This window comes from Lactuca sativa, chromosome 6 (genome assembly GCF_002870075.4).
Source record: "Lactuca sativa cultivar Salinas chromosome 6, Lsat_Salinas_v11, whole genome shotgun sequence".
In the NCBI taxonomy this organism is placed as follows: Eukaryota; Viridiplantae; Streptophyta; class Magnoliopsida; order Asterales; family Asteraceae; genus Lactuca; species Lactuca sativa.
In genome coordinates, this window is record NC_056628.2 from 168,816,051 (window position 1) to 168,833,226 (window position 17,176).

General features: G+C 34.4%; 1 long non-coding RNA gene across 1 annotated transcript; it reads left to right on the top strand.

The window, feature by feature from the left end:
- The first annotated feature begins 8,769 nt into the window (after positions 1-8,769).
- LOC128126660 (uncharacterized) lies at positions 8,770-10,182 on the top strand. Its single transcript, XR_008224629.1, has 3 exons — positions 8,770-8,930; positions 9,018-9,633; positions 9,985-10,182. It is a non-coding gene; the product is annotated as an uncharacterized LOC128126660 (long non-coding RNA).
- Positions 10,183-17,176: the final 6,994 nt, after the last annotated feature.

A 17,176-nucleotide genomic window follows, 5' to 3' on the forward strand; every position in this document is an offset into this window, starting at 1 on the left:
GACATCCTATGTGCTCATACAAACCCTAATGCTTGGATCTAGGTTTCTCTATTGTACATGCTTTGAATCCAAGACTATAAACCCTAATTCTAGCATATGGAAATCAGAATTCACATGTAATTAGGTTTAAGAACATACCTTGATTGTTATATAGCAATAACAATCCAATTCCTCCTTGAATTGACCTTAGAAAGCAGAGAGTCACAAGTGTCACTCCTCTAATGGCTTACAAACACCATAAGCAAGTGGAGAAGGTATAAAGAGAGAGGAGGGAGGTTAGAATTCGTATCTAAGACTTCTTGGGAAGGGTTCTTTTTTTTTACCCGAATTCATAACCCTAGGGGTGTTTATATAGGTGTAGAGATAGGGTTTCAGTCATTATCTTTATCTAGTTGATTATCCATTAAGCAACCAATAAGATAATCCTTGAATCCTTATCATACTCGAATTCTAAGGCTTTCCAACCTTAAATTCGTTCACCATACTTATAAGATAATTCTTACCTTATTTTGTAACTATCATATAATTACAATTCAACCCCTCTAGTTTAATTAATTACACTTGATCACAAAATTAATTCTCAATTAATTATTGACCAATATTAATTAAACAAATATGATTTCTCCTTTAATATATTATCCTTATAACATATTAATAAATCATATTATCCTCTCTTTCTATTTATTTCTCCAATCAAGTTGCTTTGGTGAAGGCAACCCAAAAGGACCATGCACCATTGGGTCAAGTACATACCAAAATAGTTATGGACTTAGACACTAATCCAACAGTCTCCCACTTGGATAAGTCTAACAACTATTCTGCGTATGACTTCGGATCCCGATCTGCAATCGTAGCTTTCCAAAGCCGCTGTCAACTCTGATCATATCAAATACGCGTGTCCTTAGATAAGGGATCATATATTCCTCCATTCTAGATATCATATGAGATATGATTTCAAATCATTCTCTTTGTACTACTTCTCGATTTCTGATTTCTGACGACAGACTAATTTGAACAAATCAAATTAGCCCTAGCCCGGCCGAGCATTTACGTTTGTCATCACTAAACCATCGAGGGGCCCAAAGATATCGCTTTTATTCTACTTTGAATAAAAGGAACGGATAAACTTTGATACAATGCTCGCTTGCACTCACTCACCGAATCACACACAACAATATGTTTTATAACACCAAGTTACTTGTGCGTTTACATATTATCAATGTGCAACCGATTCGCAAGATACAACTCACACATCTCGGTTTCAAGAATATAAGATGTTATCGTGTCACTAATCACTCGTGATACAATTCATGGAGTGATCCAAGTGAGCGTGGGTTTGATCCAATGCTCAAATCATATTCATAAGCACTCATGAACGTTGCAGCAAACATTTGCTTATGTCTAATGCTCTTTAGACAATCCACACACCAATTCACGACAGTCTTCATTCATATCTACTTCCAACATATGAACGACTGTGGCCCGTTCGAATAATTCGATTATTCTTAATAAACTCAATTATTCTGGAAGTCAAAACATGCAAAGTGAAACACAAGAATAATACTAATCCCATATGGCCTCAAACCTTTGAGGATAAATAAAACTCCTTTTATTTATCACCATATCGATTACTCATTATTTGTCGTTTCGGGTAATCAACTTCTTACTTGAATTCCAACACTTGTCCCATGCTCCTAGCATGCACACAATGTTTACCTATGGCTCTTACTTTGTGAAATAGATCACATTGAACACATTTCCAATCCTTCTCATTTCACAACTCCAAATCCGTTTTTCATAAGTTAAAGAATATCAAATTCTTGTTACTTATAGAACATGCTAGATTCTAACATTCTATGCAACTTATCCTTTCGTAATGTCACTGCACCAAAGTCATAAAGACTATTGCCAATGATATTACAAAGTCCTCTATCAGAGATTGTTACAAAACAATTCCATAGACATGATGTCTCTCACTCAAAGTACATTCTTTGAACATCCTTTTGCATAGAAGTTTCTAATCTAATCATAGATTTCTCAATATTCAATTCCCAATATGGACACACTTCCATATGTTCCATATGACAACTCATTCTTAATAGAATCTTATCTATTCGTAATGATGTCGATATGGTCCATCCAATATAGAAACATTTCCATATTTTTCCAATACTATACTTTCAACTACTCACAAGCGACCAATCCTCGTCGAACTTGGATTGTCCTTTGATAGTTGTTTAATTATTTTAGTCAAAACCAATTCTAGTCCATTTTCCCTCTAAATGCGCTCGACATTTGGAAAATTTTAGAATGGTCAAACATTAAAGCATTTGCAATCGATCCTATACCCGAAGCGTATGGGACACGACGCATAATGTTTTATTTGCTATGTTCTCAAAATTCGAATTGTGAAGAGGGATGCCGTAATCATAATCGAAATTTTAAGAACACACTTTGTACCTTTGACTAAATTTTATTAACATTTCTCAACCTAAACCTTTAGATTTGAAATGAAGCATAATATTCTCTCCCTTAATTATAGCAAAACAACTTTTCAACTATTGCGACTTTGCAAAGTATGACTCTTGTTTTCTATAATTAATATTGCTAACCTTGCAATACTTTCCTTAATAATCATACAATCATAACTTTTATGCTCCCACTATCATGATGATTATTATAAAACATAACACTTATGCTCCCACTAGCTTCGACATGTATTCATAAACATCTTAACTTTCAGAAAACAATACTTATTGAATTTCTTAAGTTCGTGTTTTTAATACTTAGTGCGTTGATAATCCTTTATCAATGCTTCTTGAACTTATACACCTTTACCTTCGATAGTTCATATGTGTGTCTAAACAATTAAGACTAATTGCCAAACCTCGCAATTCAAATTATGGAAAGGGATGTCGTAACCATAATTGAATTCGAGAATGCAATTTTACAATCACTATCTTCTTAAAATCTGTCTTAGTGAAAGCATTTCCTCACAATCATTTTCATGAAGGAGGAAATCTTATGACACTTAGATTTAAACGGTGTATTTGTTCCTATCCATGTGAATTTGTCAAAACCAAAGTTTACGACAAATTCAAACTCTTATGGATCGAACTTTCTTAATTATGATTTCTTGCCTTATGGTAGCACAGCTGCCCACCATGTCTTCCAAGTAGTTAAGCAGCTCACCTTTTTCTTATCAATGTACCTTTCATTGATTAAGGTGCTTTGCCTTTTATGCGTTCAAAATGAGAACTCATAGAACTTACATGCATAATTAACTTAATTGGAACAACACATAATCAAAATATTGTCAACACGATAGGTTGTAAACCTCACCTCGTGTGCTAGTGATGATCGTTAAGGTTTATTTGATTTGTTCTTGAAACCTTTCAAGACCATTAAGACTCCCACTGACTCCTTGACATATAAGATTCTCTTGTCAAAACATTTCTTGACAAACAAATATTCAAGAGTTAGTGTAGTTTTTATCAAACACTTCATAAATTGGTCCTAGTTGGTCTTTGTCTTATCCAATTAAGACATCACAACTTTCCACATTTGATGAATGTTATAAACCTTTAATACTTTTCACTCATTGTCACAATCTTAACTTTAAGACTTGTTATTGGAACGAAGTATGATTGACTTATTGATTTAACCATTTCTTCAATTCTTTGATTCCTCTTCTTAGACATACAATTGTACTAAGACTCACTTAGAGGATCAATTGAGATATGGTTCTTAATCATTAAGACCTATCATAAAGCATAAAAGGTACTCTCCCTTCTTCTTAGAATGGAAAAACTTTTATCTTTCTGCCTACTTGATTCTTCTTATTCGTTCTACTATTGATCTAAACCCTTTAATCAATTTAGAATTACACTTAATCTTGTAAGTATAATCATATTTACTAAGCCTTTAGTAAATCATGACGAATATCTTTGTTATTCTTATGGTGAACTTGATCAACACACTACTTTGTGTACTTGATCTCCTAGTCCTTCACTTGACACTTTGTCAACGAATTGATCTAATTTCCAAATATGAATTTCTCATTCATCATGCAACCAAGTTGCATGATTCCAAATTTCTGTCCGATTGAAACTTTGGCGATGAGAAACTCTCCCTATTTGGTAAATTCTCAACTTTCCATAAATAACATAATAAGAACCAAATCCATTATTGCTAATAATAGAAACATTTTAACATCAATTTTTCATACACGCCATTGTAAGGATAAATAAATAAAATTTAAAATCAAAATTTATTTTATTGCGGAAAAAATTTGTCCTTACAATGCAACTCATTTGAAAACTTATGCTAATACATCTTTCTTAGCAATCTAATTCTAACTCTAAGTAGTAGCTCAAGAATCTAATCTTCGAGAAATGCGATCGAAATCCATTCCTTTATGGTTAGATTTTGCTCACTTCTTCCCTTAAGCTCCCTTTCATTTCTTCGATCCTACAAAACATCAATTGTAATCTTATTACATTATGTATTAAGAATCTAGAATAGAAGCTTAAAAGAATTAGTCAATGGATTTTACCTATATTAGAGCCATACGTTTCGACTCTCCCATCTCTTAGATCTCTTAGGTAAATGGGGCTGCTTCGTCTCCAATGCCCTTTCTCTTGGCAATAAAAGCAAATCGACTCTTTTGGAGCATGACATGGAACTACTTCAGATATCGCCTTTCTCATATGATCAAACTTTTCGATCATAGCATGTCTTTCGTTGCCATTGTCTATATCCATAGAGGTCTCGGAGGCAGATTTACCAATCAACATTGCTTTTCTATTGCGCCAAATCATTTCTGATTCAGTAGCAATAAGCATATAGGTGAGATCTATAAGGGTCACATCGTAGTTCATCATATAGTACTCTCTTACGAACTCACTATATGAGTTAGGAAGTGACTGAAGAACCCAATCAACAGCCATTTCCTCACAAACAACGGATCCCAACATTCTTAACCTATCAATGTGTGACTTCATCACTAGGATGTGTGCACACACCGGCTTTCCTTCTTTATGTTTACTTGCCAAAAGGGCTTGAGTGATCTTGAACTTTTCAAGCCTTTGAACTTGGGTGTTAGGGAGAATAATTGGAGGAGGAAGAGGAAGTGAAGCATGATCTCTTGTTCCTCGATCGAATCGTGGAATATCATCTTCATGTGGAATGCTTGTTCCACGGGATTTGGGAAGACCATAGTTGTCGAACTTTGACATCTACAAAACGGGATCTCTTAGGTAAATGGGGCTGCTTCGTCTCCAATGCCCTTTCTCTTGGCAATAAAAGCAAATCGACTCTTTTGGAGCATGACATGGAACTACTTCAGATATCGCCTTTCTCATATGATCAAACTTTTCGATCATAGCATGTCTTTCGTTGCCATTGTCTATATCCATAGAGGTCTCGAAGGCAGATTTACCAATCAACATTGCTTTTCTATTGCGCCAAATCATTTCTGATTCAGTAGCAATAAGCATATAGGTGAGATCTATAAGGGTCACATCGTAGTTCATCATATAGTACTCTCTTACGAACTCACTATATGAGTTAGGAAGTGACTGAAGAACCCAATCAACAGCCATTTCCTCACAAACAACGGATCCCAACATTCTTAACCTATCAATGTGTGACTTCATCACTAGGATGTGTGCACACACCGGCTTTCCTTCTTTATGTTTACTTGCCAAAAGGGCTTGAGTGATCTTGAACTTTTCAAGCCTTTGAACTTGGGTGTTAGGGAGAATAATTGGAGGAGGAAGAGGAAGTGAAGCATGATCTCTTGTTCCTCGATCGAATCGTGGAATATCATCTTCATGTGGAATGCTTGTTCCACGGGATTTGGGAAGACCATAGTTGTCGAACTTTGACATCTACAAAACGGGAGAAAAATGAATTCAAGTTAGTTGATAGATTGAGTCCTTAGTAAATCACCCAAATGAGATACTAAGGCTAGGACCCAACACAATATTCTACAACTCGGGAGAGGGATGCCGTAACCCTAATTGTAGAATATTTGAAGGTAAGTGAATGACGATTCACTAATTTCCACCACGAAAAACGAAAAAAAAGAATTTAAGTTTTAAATCTATGAAAACTCCTAGATCCTTTGAGATTCATTGAACTTTCAATGGCATGTTTAAATCTCGATATGCCCCTCTTGTTTGTGACTGGGATGCCGAGGATCACAAAGCGGGTGTGAATAACCATGCAAACTTACATGGTGCCCTCACATGTTATAGTCACCTATTCGATGTGCCGGTAAACCACACACGCTCCACCGAACTATGACAAACATTGATTCACCCTTTGCTACCTTTGCTTAGACCCATTTAGTGTGCCGGTTAACCACACACGCTCCACTAACGTCTTCGCAAGGGCACAAAGTGTAATTTCATGGAATTGCATCAATTCACTTTTGCCTAAGTAACTAAGATTGGGAATTTAGAAAACATTTAGTTACTTTTATACTTCATTATACTTATAAAGGAAGGTTTCGTCCTATCCTACCCGTTCGGCTAACGACTCTCCACTGGTCAAGAGTGCGGTGGGTAAGAGTGGATAGCCATTCAATCGCCATTTTATAGGCAATTTCCTTAAACACCCCTTATAGACCAGCTTCGTGAATGAGGCCTACTAACGGTAAGACTGACTTTTACTCATACATATATATAATGTTAGACTTTTAATGTTATATATAGTATAGGGTGTATTTTACACTTTTAAAATATTAGGCGGTTCAATTTAACAATTATACTTTTAATTTACTTAAATTGTAAACCTAAACTTTTATGGATTTATTAAACCTCTTTAATTAACCACCTTAGTTAGTTAATAAAACCATAAGGGTGTGATTTGAACTTTTTCAAAACTATACTTGAGTTTTAGAATTTAACATTCCTAATTAAACTTTTAATCAACTTTTAAATTCCAAAACTTGAGGGCAAGTTTTGAAACATTTCAACACATTAGGGATTAGAATTTAAATATGCATCAAAATTAAACTATTTAATCAAAATTTAAATTCCAAAACTTGAGGGCAAGTTTTGAAACCTTTTTCAAAACATTAGGGTTTCAACTATTTAAATTTCAAAACAACAAAACTTTTGGGGTTCAAATTTAAACTATAAAACCTAAAGGGCCAAATATGAAACTTTTCGCAACAACAAGGATCAAATAACAAATAATTCAAATTAACATTTAATCACATAATTATCCATATTTGATGATTTCTTGCAAAATAATTTATCAATTTACTTAAAATAATTAATCAATTATCTTATAAGGAAACAATTATCTTATTAATTGATAAATATCTTCAATTAGATTAAAAATATAGTCAAATATATCATATAATCGGATTAATATTAATCTAACATGATAAGGTAATTATCCCAATGCAAAAACAGCAAGAAATCCCGAGATAAGCACTATCTGACGCACCGACTCGCCGAGTCACCCTCTGGAACTCGCCGAGTAGGGGTAACTCGCCGAGTCCACAGTGGGACTCGCCGAGTCCATCAAGCAGAACACCAAAAATCGAATTTTTTTTTTAAACATATCAAGCATCAATACAATAGAAACCAGTCAAGGCTCTGATACCACTGATGGGTTTTTGGTCATAAGACATCCTATGTGCTCATACAAACCCTAATGCTTGGATCTAGGTTTCTCTATTGTACATGCTTTGAATCCAAGACTATAAACCCTAATTCTAGCATATGGAAATCAGAATTCACATGTAATTAGGTTTAAGAACATACCTTGATTGTTATATAGCAATAACAATCCAATTCCTCCTTGAATTGACCTTAGAAAGCAGAGAGTCACAAGTGTCACTCCTCTAATGGCTTACAAACACCATAAGCAAGTGGAGAAGGTATAAAGAGAGAGGAGGGAGGTTAGAATTCATATCTAAGACTTCTTGGGAAGGGTTCTTTTTTTTTACCCGAATTCATAACCCTAGGGGTGTTTATATAGGTGTAGAGATAGGGTTTCAGTCATTATCCTTATCTAGTTGATTATCCATTAAGCAACCAATAAGATAATCCTTGAATCCTTATCATACTCGAATTCTAAGGCTTTCCAACCTTAAATTCGTTCACCATACTTATAAGATAATTCTTACCTTATTTTGTAACTATCATATAATTACAATTCAGCCCCTCTAGTTTAATTAATTACACTTGATCACAAAATTAATTCTCAATTAATTATTGACCAATATTAATTAAACAAATATGATTTCTCCTTTAATATATTATCCTTATAACATATTAATAAATCATATTATCCTCTCTTTCTATTTATTTCTCCAATCAAGTTGCTTTGGTGAAGGCAACCCAAAAGGACCATGCACCATTGGGTCAAGTACATACCAAAATAGTTATGGACTTAGACACTAATCCAACAGTTAAGTCTACTGGTAATGTCTTGTCTTCAGTAACTATGCAAAATGTCAACTTTACCCTTTAACTGAAACTTGATTAAACATTTTCATGTTGTTGGAGATCGTAAAGGTGCAGTGTTTGGTGGTTTAGTTGAGGCACCTTTGAAACCATCAACAAAGAAAAGATACCAAGTTTGTAATTGTTTAATTAAGTTAGTTTCTCTATATGTTGACAAAAGGCTTTTCTACCCTTTTTCACTATGATGAGTAAATACTAAACAGGGATCGAATGATACATTTGTGTTTACAAATACACCAGGGCGTCCTATTATATATCGCCCCACAGGTACTGCATTTTCTTGATAATATATAAAAAAATCTTTTATAATTTTAATATTTATTTGGGATTTATTATGTTAATTGTGCATTTATTAGGGGTGAATCGGTATTTTACTCTTTGTTCAAGTGAGTATTTAGCGCTTGGTGGGGGAAATCATTTTTCATTGTATCTCGATAGTGACTTGTAAGAGTGTTGCACTTGCATCATTCCTATTTTTCTTTTTGAGGGATAATATGGTAATTCGACAATTTGCATATTTTTTTTCCCCAGATTGAATGGGTCAAGTTTGGCCTCAGAAACTTATGGTAACTCTTGTTTGTCACACACCCAAGAATTTGAAGTGAAGGAAATTGAGGCGCTTTCTCTCACTTATTTTTGCAAAAATTACATTTTTGGTCCTCGAGTATGGCTGATTTTGTTCAATTTGGGTCCTACAAAATTCTCTTGCAAATTTGATCCTTATTTGAGGTTTTTGTAACGTTTTTACTCTTCGTTCCAAGTAAAATGAGTTGGGACTAAAATTGAAAAGATTAGCAATACTCAGGGACCAAAAACGGTCATCTTACTTAGAACAAGGACTGAAACTCTACAAGAAATTTCGAAGGACCGAAATTGTAAGAGAATTTTTGGGGACCAAAATTGAAAAAATGGTTCGGGACCAAAAATAGTCAAATAAGGACTAAAGTTGCAAGTGAAAACTTTTTGGGACCAAAATCAGAAAAATTAGAGATTCTCAGGGACCAAAAGTGTAATTTAATATAAATAGTTTGCATAAGTTGAGTTGATATGAATGTCAATGTGTGCAACTGTGGGGGTTTGTATACGCTTCAGAGTATGAAGAGGCGATATCAATGTTGAGGACAGAAGCACCTGGGATATGTCGATGGTAGATGGACGATTATGCCCTTCATCTTGTATATATTTTAACATGGGTGTTCCATTTCCATTGCTATGTTTTTTGAAACTTGGTTTGTTGGGTTTCAACGTAGATAACTTTTTGGATTTATGATATACGTATAAAAGATTGATAAAGCGAGGGGTTTGTGTTAACAAGTCAACGGAAATATATTTTCTGATTTTGTCAATCTTTTTAAAGAGCTACTCTTTCCACTTTTCATCCTTAACAGATAACACTTTTTATCTTTTTCTTGTTTTCTCTTTCAAATGGTGTACCTTTTAACTTTTATGGATGACCTAGTGGTTACTACAATTAAACAAAGTAGCATCCACTTCTCAGGTTTATACTGCCCCTGATTCTGCCTGGTATAAAATGCCTAAGTCTACAAGGTGAGCTTTGTGGTTGGACATGCTTTTACATTGGTGTGGCTGCTGTTGCTTTTGGATGCTCTTATTATCACCTCAAACCAAATGATGGTCACCTTGTTTGGGATCGTTTGCCTTTAAGTTATATCATTCCTCATATTTAACAAATTTCAATATATAAATGATTAAATTCTCATGTTTTCTGTACTTTTTTGCTGATAGAAACCGTGAACCTTCTGTTGGGCCACACATTATTAACCACTTATTTCTGTTTCCTCTTAAATCAAGGTAGTCTATGGGTATTTTTTTTATGTGAAGCTCGTCTTTTTTGCAATGATAGTCTATGGGTATTTTTTATGTGAAGTTCGTCTTTTTTTGACTTTTGAATTTTATATTTTTGCATTGTGTGGTTATGATTTGTTTCAGACATCAGGAATCTTAAAGCAAAATGAAGTGAATTCCAAAAGTAGTACAAAGATGGAATCACCTATTCCGATTCCAATAACCTCTTATTTTTGTCATTAGTTAAAATTTTCAGATATTAATATGAAGTGTTTTATAATTGGTTAATGTATAAAATGAGTTTGGTTTCAGGTTGATGCTAAGTTGAAGGCTGCAGTTGAGAAAGAGGTTGGTAGGATAAGAGGTTTGGTTGGATTAGCTTTTTCCACAGCACAGAAGGTTAGGGACAGGTCTATATTTTTTTCTTGATTAAGTCTTGTTTTTGTTAAGTAAACAAGAAACATAAACTAAAAGGTCTATATTTTGTTTCTTGATTGGTTTGATGCAACAGCTTCTTTACCTTTTGTCCATGTAGGATCCACCAGGAACAGGAAAAACACAAACAATTTTTGGGCTTCTTAGTGCCATATTACATACCAACTGAGTATCTAAGTCTCTTAACTTTGTAAGACATTGATTACTTGAGGGTATTTTTAGTAACATTGTAAGAGATTGATTACTTGAGGGTACTTATGGTATATAATGTTATATTCTTTTGTTAACATGGTCCTTAGTGCAATGAATTATCTTTATTGTTTATGGTATTTTATTTTGTATTATGAGACTTTTAATGTGTTATTTAATTTGAAAATTAGTAAATCTATCAAAAAAGTATTTTATTTCTATTATAAGAAATTAAATGCAAATTTAATATAAAAATTAATAAATATATAATTTTTTTTAAACATTTAAATTTACGATACGCAAAAATGTGTGTCATCTTCATTTATGACATGACCTTTCTTGACAGGGGCTTTCTTTATACGCATTGCGTGTCATTAACACGCGCGTCGTAAGGTTACGACACGCGAATGCGTGTCGTCTTCCTTTATGACATGGCCTTCCTTGATACGCATTGCGTGTCGTAAACGCGCGTCGTAATTGCGCGTCGTAAATGAGCGTCGTAAATGCGCGTCGTCTCTCTTTATGACATGGCCTTCCTTGACGCGCATTTGCGCGTCGTCTGAGCCTTTTACGACGTGCAATGAGCGTCGTAAAAGGCTGTTTTTCTAGTAGTGCATGAACCGTAACTCTGATTGACAAGATTCAAAATGTTATGAAAACTAGACACAATTTCGGACGACTTTCGTGTGTTGAGAAAATGTTGATTCCGAAAAAACTCGACGAGTTGAGCCTAAACTCGACGAGTTGGTTAGAATGTTCCCAGTTCGAAGATGCCTTGCCGTACACGCTGTATACGTGGATTATCGAAAAAACTCGACGAATTATTATTAAAAACTCGTCGAGTTGACGTTGTTTTCAAAATTTGTATATAGAAACGCTTCTCATTCAAACCCTAACTTTTACTGGAGGCTAGCTGCGACTTTTGAAGATCAGAAGGGTTCTTGGAGCTGCTATTTTCGAGATTTCAACATAAGAGACAATTTCAAAGAGAATCAAAGGAAAATAATCATTCTTATTTTCTTAATATTTGTTTTGAACCATGTTTGAATCATTAGATTTTGATTTTAGGTTATTACTTGCTTTAGATATGAGCTAAAAGCTTTTTTACTTCTGTTTGGATGAGATAATCTTATGAACATGGTTTGATTGAGTGGTTGAATTGATATTAATTTGGTTATTCATCTTGTTAAGCTTATTAAAGATTCTTATGTATTGATGATAGATATTTTTTAGTTAACAAATAAGTTATTGAGTTGCATGAATATCTTCTTGATTACTTGATTCATATAGTTTTATGAATATAAGATTTTATGCCTAGAAATAGTGAATATGAAACTAGGGTTAACTATAAAATATGTAAATCAATGTGTGAGAATGTGTGATGAACAACCATACATGAGTTGATTGAATTGAACTAATTTAATTAACTATTGTTATAAATCTTGCTTGATACGAACTGAACACTACGAAACTTGTTAATTTAATCACTTGATCACTGTTTGAATTAACTTGTCTACTAAAGGATTGGTAATAATGAACATGAACCCAATCACATTAGGAATCGGTAACCATTGACATATTAATTCATTGCACTTGCCACGAAATCAACCATAGGAATAAGTGAATCGAATCTAAACAGAAGTCTCTTTTATCATTGAATCTAGTTGTCCTTTCTTATTCTTCTTAGTTGTTAATTGACTTTGTTTGAGTTTTAAAGTACTTGATTAAGTTTCTAGTCTTGAAAAACTAGAGAACCCCCCCCCCCTTTTGTTATTTAATTGTTTTTAATTAGATAATACTAGTACTTAATTTGATTGTTACCGTTCCCTGTGTTCGATACCCTACTTGCTTAAACTAAACTACTATCGATAGGTACACTGCCTGCGTGTGTTTGTTTTCATTTGAGTATGTTAGGATTAAAACTAGTTCGTTTCACACACATCAAGTTTTTGGCGACGTTGCCGGGGAATGGTTCTAATAGTTAATTTTATTTGCTAGTGTTATCAATCCTTTGTGTGAGATTTTTCTCATATAAAGTTACGAGTTTTTTTTTGTTTTAATATTTATTATGTATTTTCCAAATCGCGATGCTTTTGATGCTTTTCTTGAGGAAGTAGTATAGGAAATTGAGCAAGAAGATGAGGAGTATGACACAGATGATGATTTGAAGAAATTTGGAAGATTGTTAGATGACGTCTCGTGTAATAAACAAGAGAAATCTGAGTTACAAGAGCTAGTGTTAAAAGATGAAGAATTTAATCCAGAAAGAGACTTGGAGGAGCTGGAAAGATTGCTGGCAGAGGGGTCAGATGAAGAACAAGAACAAGCTAAATTGCAGGAACCAAGCTGTGGTTTGACCATTACCATGACATGGCCCCCTGTATTTCCAGTTTGTGTTTCGAAGGATGGAGTGACGATTCCAACTTTGGAGAAAGTTCTGAAGCGTGAACCATTTCTGATTAGTATCCAACCGGTTCCAACCCATGTTAAGATTCTTGGGTTACATGAATTAAAGCTCATTTGGTCAATTTTTGAAGTAAAGAGCCAAATTTTACAAATTGGTCCACCAAAGAAGATATTCAATGCAACAGATGGATTGACATTGATTTTATTAGAAGTTTATTAAGTTGAGAGTCCAACTAAAGACTCGCACAAAAAGAAGCGCTTGCGGGAGGCAACCTGCCATTAGAGTTTGCTTTTCTTTTTCTTTCTAAATTTCGAGTATTTAGGGATAATTTAGAATTTTTTATTTAGATGTTTGTTTCTTTTTTATTACTTGGTATTTGTTTTTGATCTTTTCAGAATATAGGGTGAGGGATAGAATGAACGAATAAAGCGTGAGGAATAAAACGTGAGATCGAGTCTAAAACGAGAAGAATGGGAGAATTGAGTCTAATTACAAGTCCGATAATTAAACAGCTGAAGGGATGCGCTTTTACTGAAGAAAAATGAGGGGGAATATTGCTATAATAATCTCCAAAAACCCGATAAACGAACCTGAAGCAGGAGCTAATTTTTTTTCACTCAGTGAAGAAAACTCGTCGAGTTCCATTCAGATACTCGACGAGTCCATATGGAAAAACCTAACTGTTATCGACTTAACTCGGCGAGTTCACTCTGGACTCGACGAGTTACTCTTTCTCTTACCTTCAAGTTGGTGATTTGATTACATTTGACAAGGGCAATTGGCTATACTCATAAAGATCAAATTCCGAGAATTTCCAACACCTTTTTCCTCTATCTTTTGGAGCATAACCACACGAGATTTGACACCCAAGGGGTGGATGAGCTGTTCCCATGTCCAAAGTCAGCTGAAGAAGGAGCTCAAAAGAAGAATATCAACCTCGCAACTTCTATCCCAGGGGAGTTTGTTCTAATTCTCTCTTTACTTTTATACTCTTTATCATGCATAACATGCAATGAGGACATTGCATAATTTAAGTGTGGGGTATGGGGTTGATTACATTTAGTGAAAAAAAAAATTAGAATCCTTTGAGTCCTTGGTTTGAAAAAAATTGCATAAAAAAATTGCTAGGCTTAATTTAGAAAATTTTGGTAAAGCAATTAGGATTCCATGCTAGTATTGTGTTTGATGATTCTATGAGGACCTAAATGTTTAGTTGAGCCAACATACGTTATAGTGCATTTGTGGCCCCCTTTATTCTAGTGAAATCATGGGACAAAAACACAACCTCGTTTAGTTTGAGGATCGCAACATGTTTAGCATCGTGTACCAGAAATGTATCCAGGAAAGCTTAAGTAGTCATTGCACACTAGACTAATGCCTTTAACCAATAAATGATGAAGTTAAATTCCCTTGCTTAAGCATATGTTTTTCTAGGTTTTTAGTTTTGAGTGGAAAAAGTGTGTTGAAAAAAAAAGAAAAAAAAAGAGAGAGAGAAAAAAAAAGAAAAAAAAGTTGAAATAAAAAGAGTGATGAAATGTTTGAATAAAGAATCTACAAAGCTATGAAGACAAAGAAGAGTATCATGAAGAAAAGCTACAAAGTATAAAAGATTCAATCAAAAGTAGTATTTATTTTTATTGTTATTTTCTTTTCTAGGTTATTTTATCATATGTATGCTTGGGGATTTAACCAAAAATGACTTGAGGTTAAGAAAGTTTTCTGGGGAGGGATTCGGAGGGATGCATAAAATGAGCAATGTTCAAAAGAAGTGGGCGAGTGTTTATGAGGATTGTAAGTATTTAGAATTGAGGGGGGTCCTTAGGAAAAATTTTAAACACAAATGCATGCGTTGCGGTCTTGGCATAATGGCTGGGTTCGATTGGGATTGTCTTATGTGGTATTAGTGTGTTAAAAATTCAGTTTTGCTTGGGGGCAAGCAAAAGTCAAGTGTGGGGTATTTTGATATGGGCATATTTAGTTATAAAATTCATGCATTATCTTAATACTTTATGTTGTTTTAATCTCATTTAATGAACAAAATAAGCTTAATTATCTTAAATATTTCATTTTCAGCAATAAAGACATGCTCGGAAGGAAAAGGAAGCGGAATTGGCGATTGGAAGCTTGGATCTTGGATTTTGAAGAAAGAAGGATGTTGGTGGACAGCTTGACCCCTCGTCAGTGTTATGGCCATATCTCATGAACCGTAACTCCGATCGACAAGATTCAAAATGTTATGAAAACTAGACACAATTTCGGACGACTTTCGTGTTTTGAGAAAATGTTGATTCCGAAAAAACTCGACGAGTTGGGCCTAAACTCGACGAGTTGGTTAGAATGATCCCGGTTCGAAGATGCCTTGCCGTACACGCTGTATACGCGGATTATCGAAAAAAACTCGACGAGTTATTCTTAAAAACTCATCGAGTTGACGTTGTTTTCATAATTTATATATAGAAACGCTTCTCATTCAAACCCTAACTTTTACTGGAGGCTAGCTGCGACTTTTGAAGATCAGAAGGGTTCTTTGGAGCTGCTATTTTCGAGATTTCAACATAAGAGACAATTTCAAAGAGAATCAAAGGCAAATAATCATTCTTCTTTTCTTAACTTTGTTTTGAACCATGTTTGAATCATTAGATTTTGATTTTAGGTTATTACTTGCTTTAGATATGAGCTAAAAGCTTTTTTACTTCTGTTTGGATGAGATAATCTTATGAACATGGTTTGATTGAGTGGTTGAATTGATATTAATTTGGTTATTCATCTTGTTAAGCTTATTAAAGATTCTTATGTATTGATGATAGATATTTTTTAGTTAACAAATAAGGTATTGAGTTGCATGAATATCTTCTTGATTACTTGATTCATATAGTTTTATGAATATAAGATTTTATGCCTAGAAATAGTGAATATGAAACTAGGGTTAACTATAAAATATGTAAATCAATGTGTGATGAACAACCATACATGAGTTGATTGAATTGAACTAATTTAATTAACTATTGTTATAAATCTTGCTTGATACGAACTGAACACTACGAAACTTGTTAATTTAATCACTTGATCACTGTTTGAATTAACTTGTCTACTAAATGATTAGTAATAATGAACATGAACCCAATCACATTAGGAATCGATAACTATTGACATATTAATTCATTGCACTTGCCACGAAATCAACCATAGGAATAAGTGAATCGAATCTAAACAGAAGTCTCTTTTATCATTGAATCTAGTTGTCATTTCTTATTCTTCTTAGTTGTTAATTGTCTTTGTTTGAGTTTTAAATTACTTGATTAAGTTTCTAGTCTTGAAAAACTAGAGAACCCCCCCCCCCTTTTGTTATTTAATTGTTTTTAATTAGATAATACTAGTACTTAATTTGATTGTTACCGTTCCCTGTGTTCGATACCCTACTTGCTTAAACTAAACTACTATTGATAGGTACACTGCCTGCGTGTGTCTGTTTTCATTTGAGTTTGTTAGGATTAAAACTAGTTCGTTTCACACATATCAAGATACTTTGTGGTTGGATCCGATTCGGGGTCAGGATCAAGAGACAGAGGCTAGGAGGGGCCAACAACACCTGAGTAGGTGGTGCAGATGAGTATAGAGGAGTTGGATGCTTGGATTCGGGAGATACTACGTGATGAGGTTGCTGCTGCGTTCTGGGCACTGCTACCGGAGATGTTCGGGTCGATTAAGACCGCCATGGTGGAGTATTTTGATGAGCGCTATGAAGCCCTTGCAGAGACAGCCACCACAGCAGCTGCATCAGCTGTATCTGCGACAGGGGGAGGAGTTGGTAGGGGTTTCCAGTACAGGGACTTCAATAACACGAAGCCCCCTA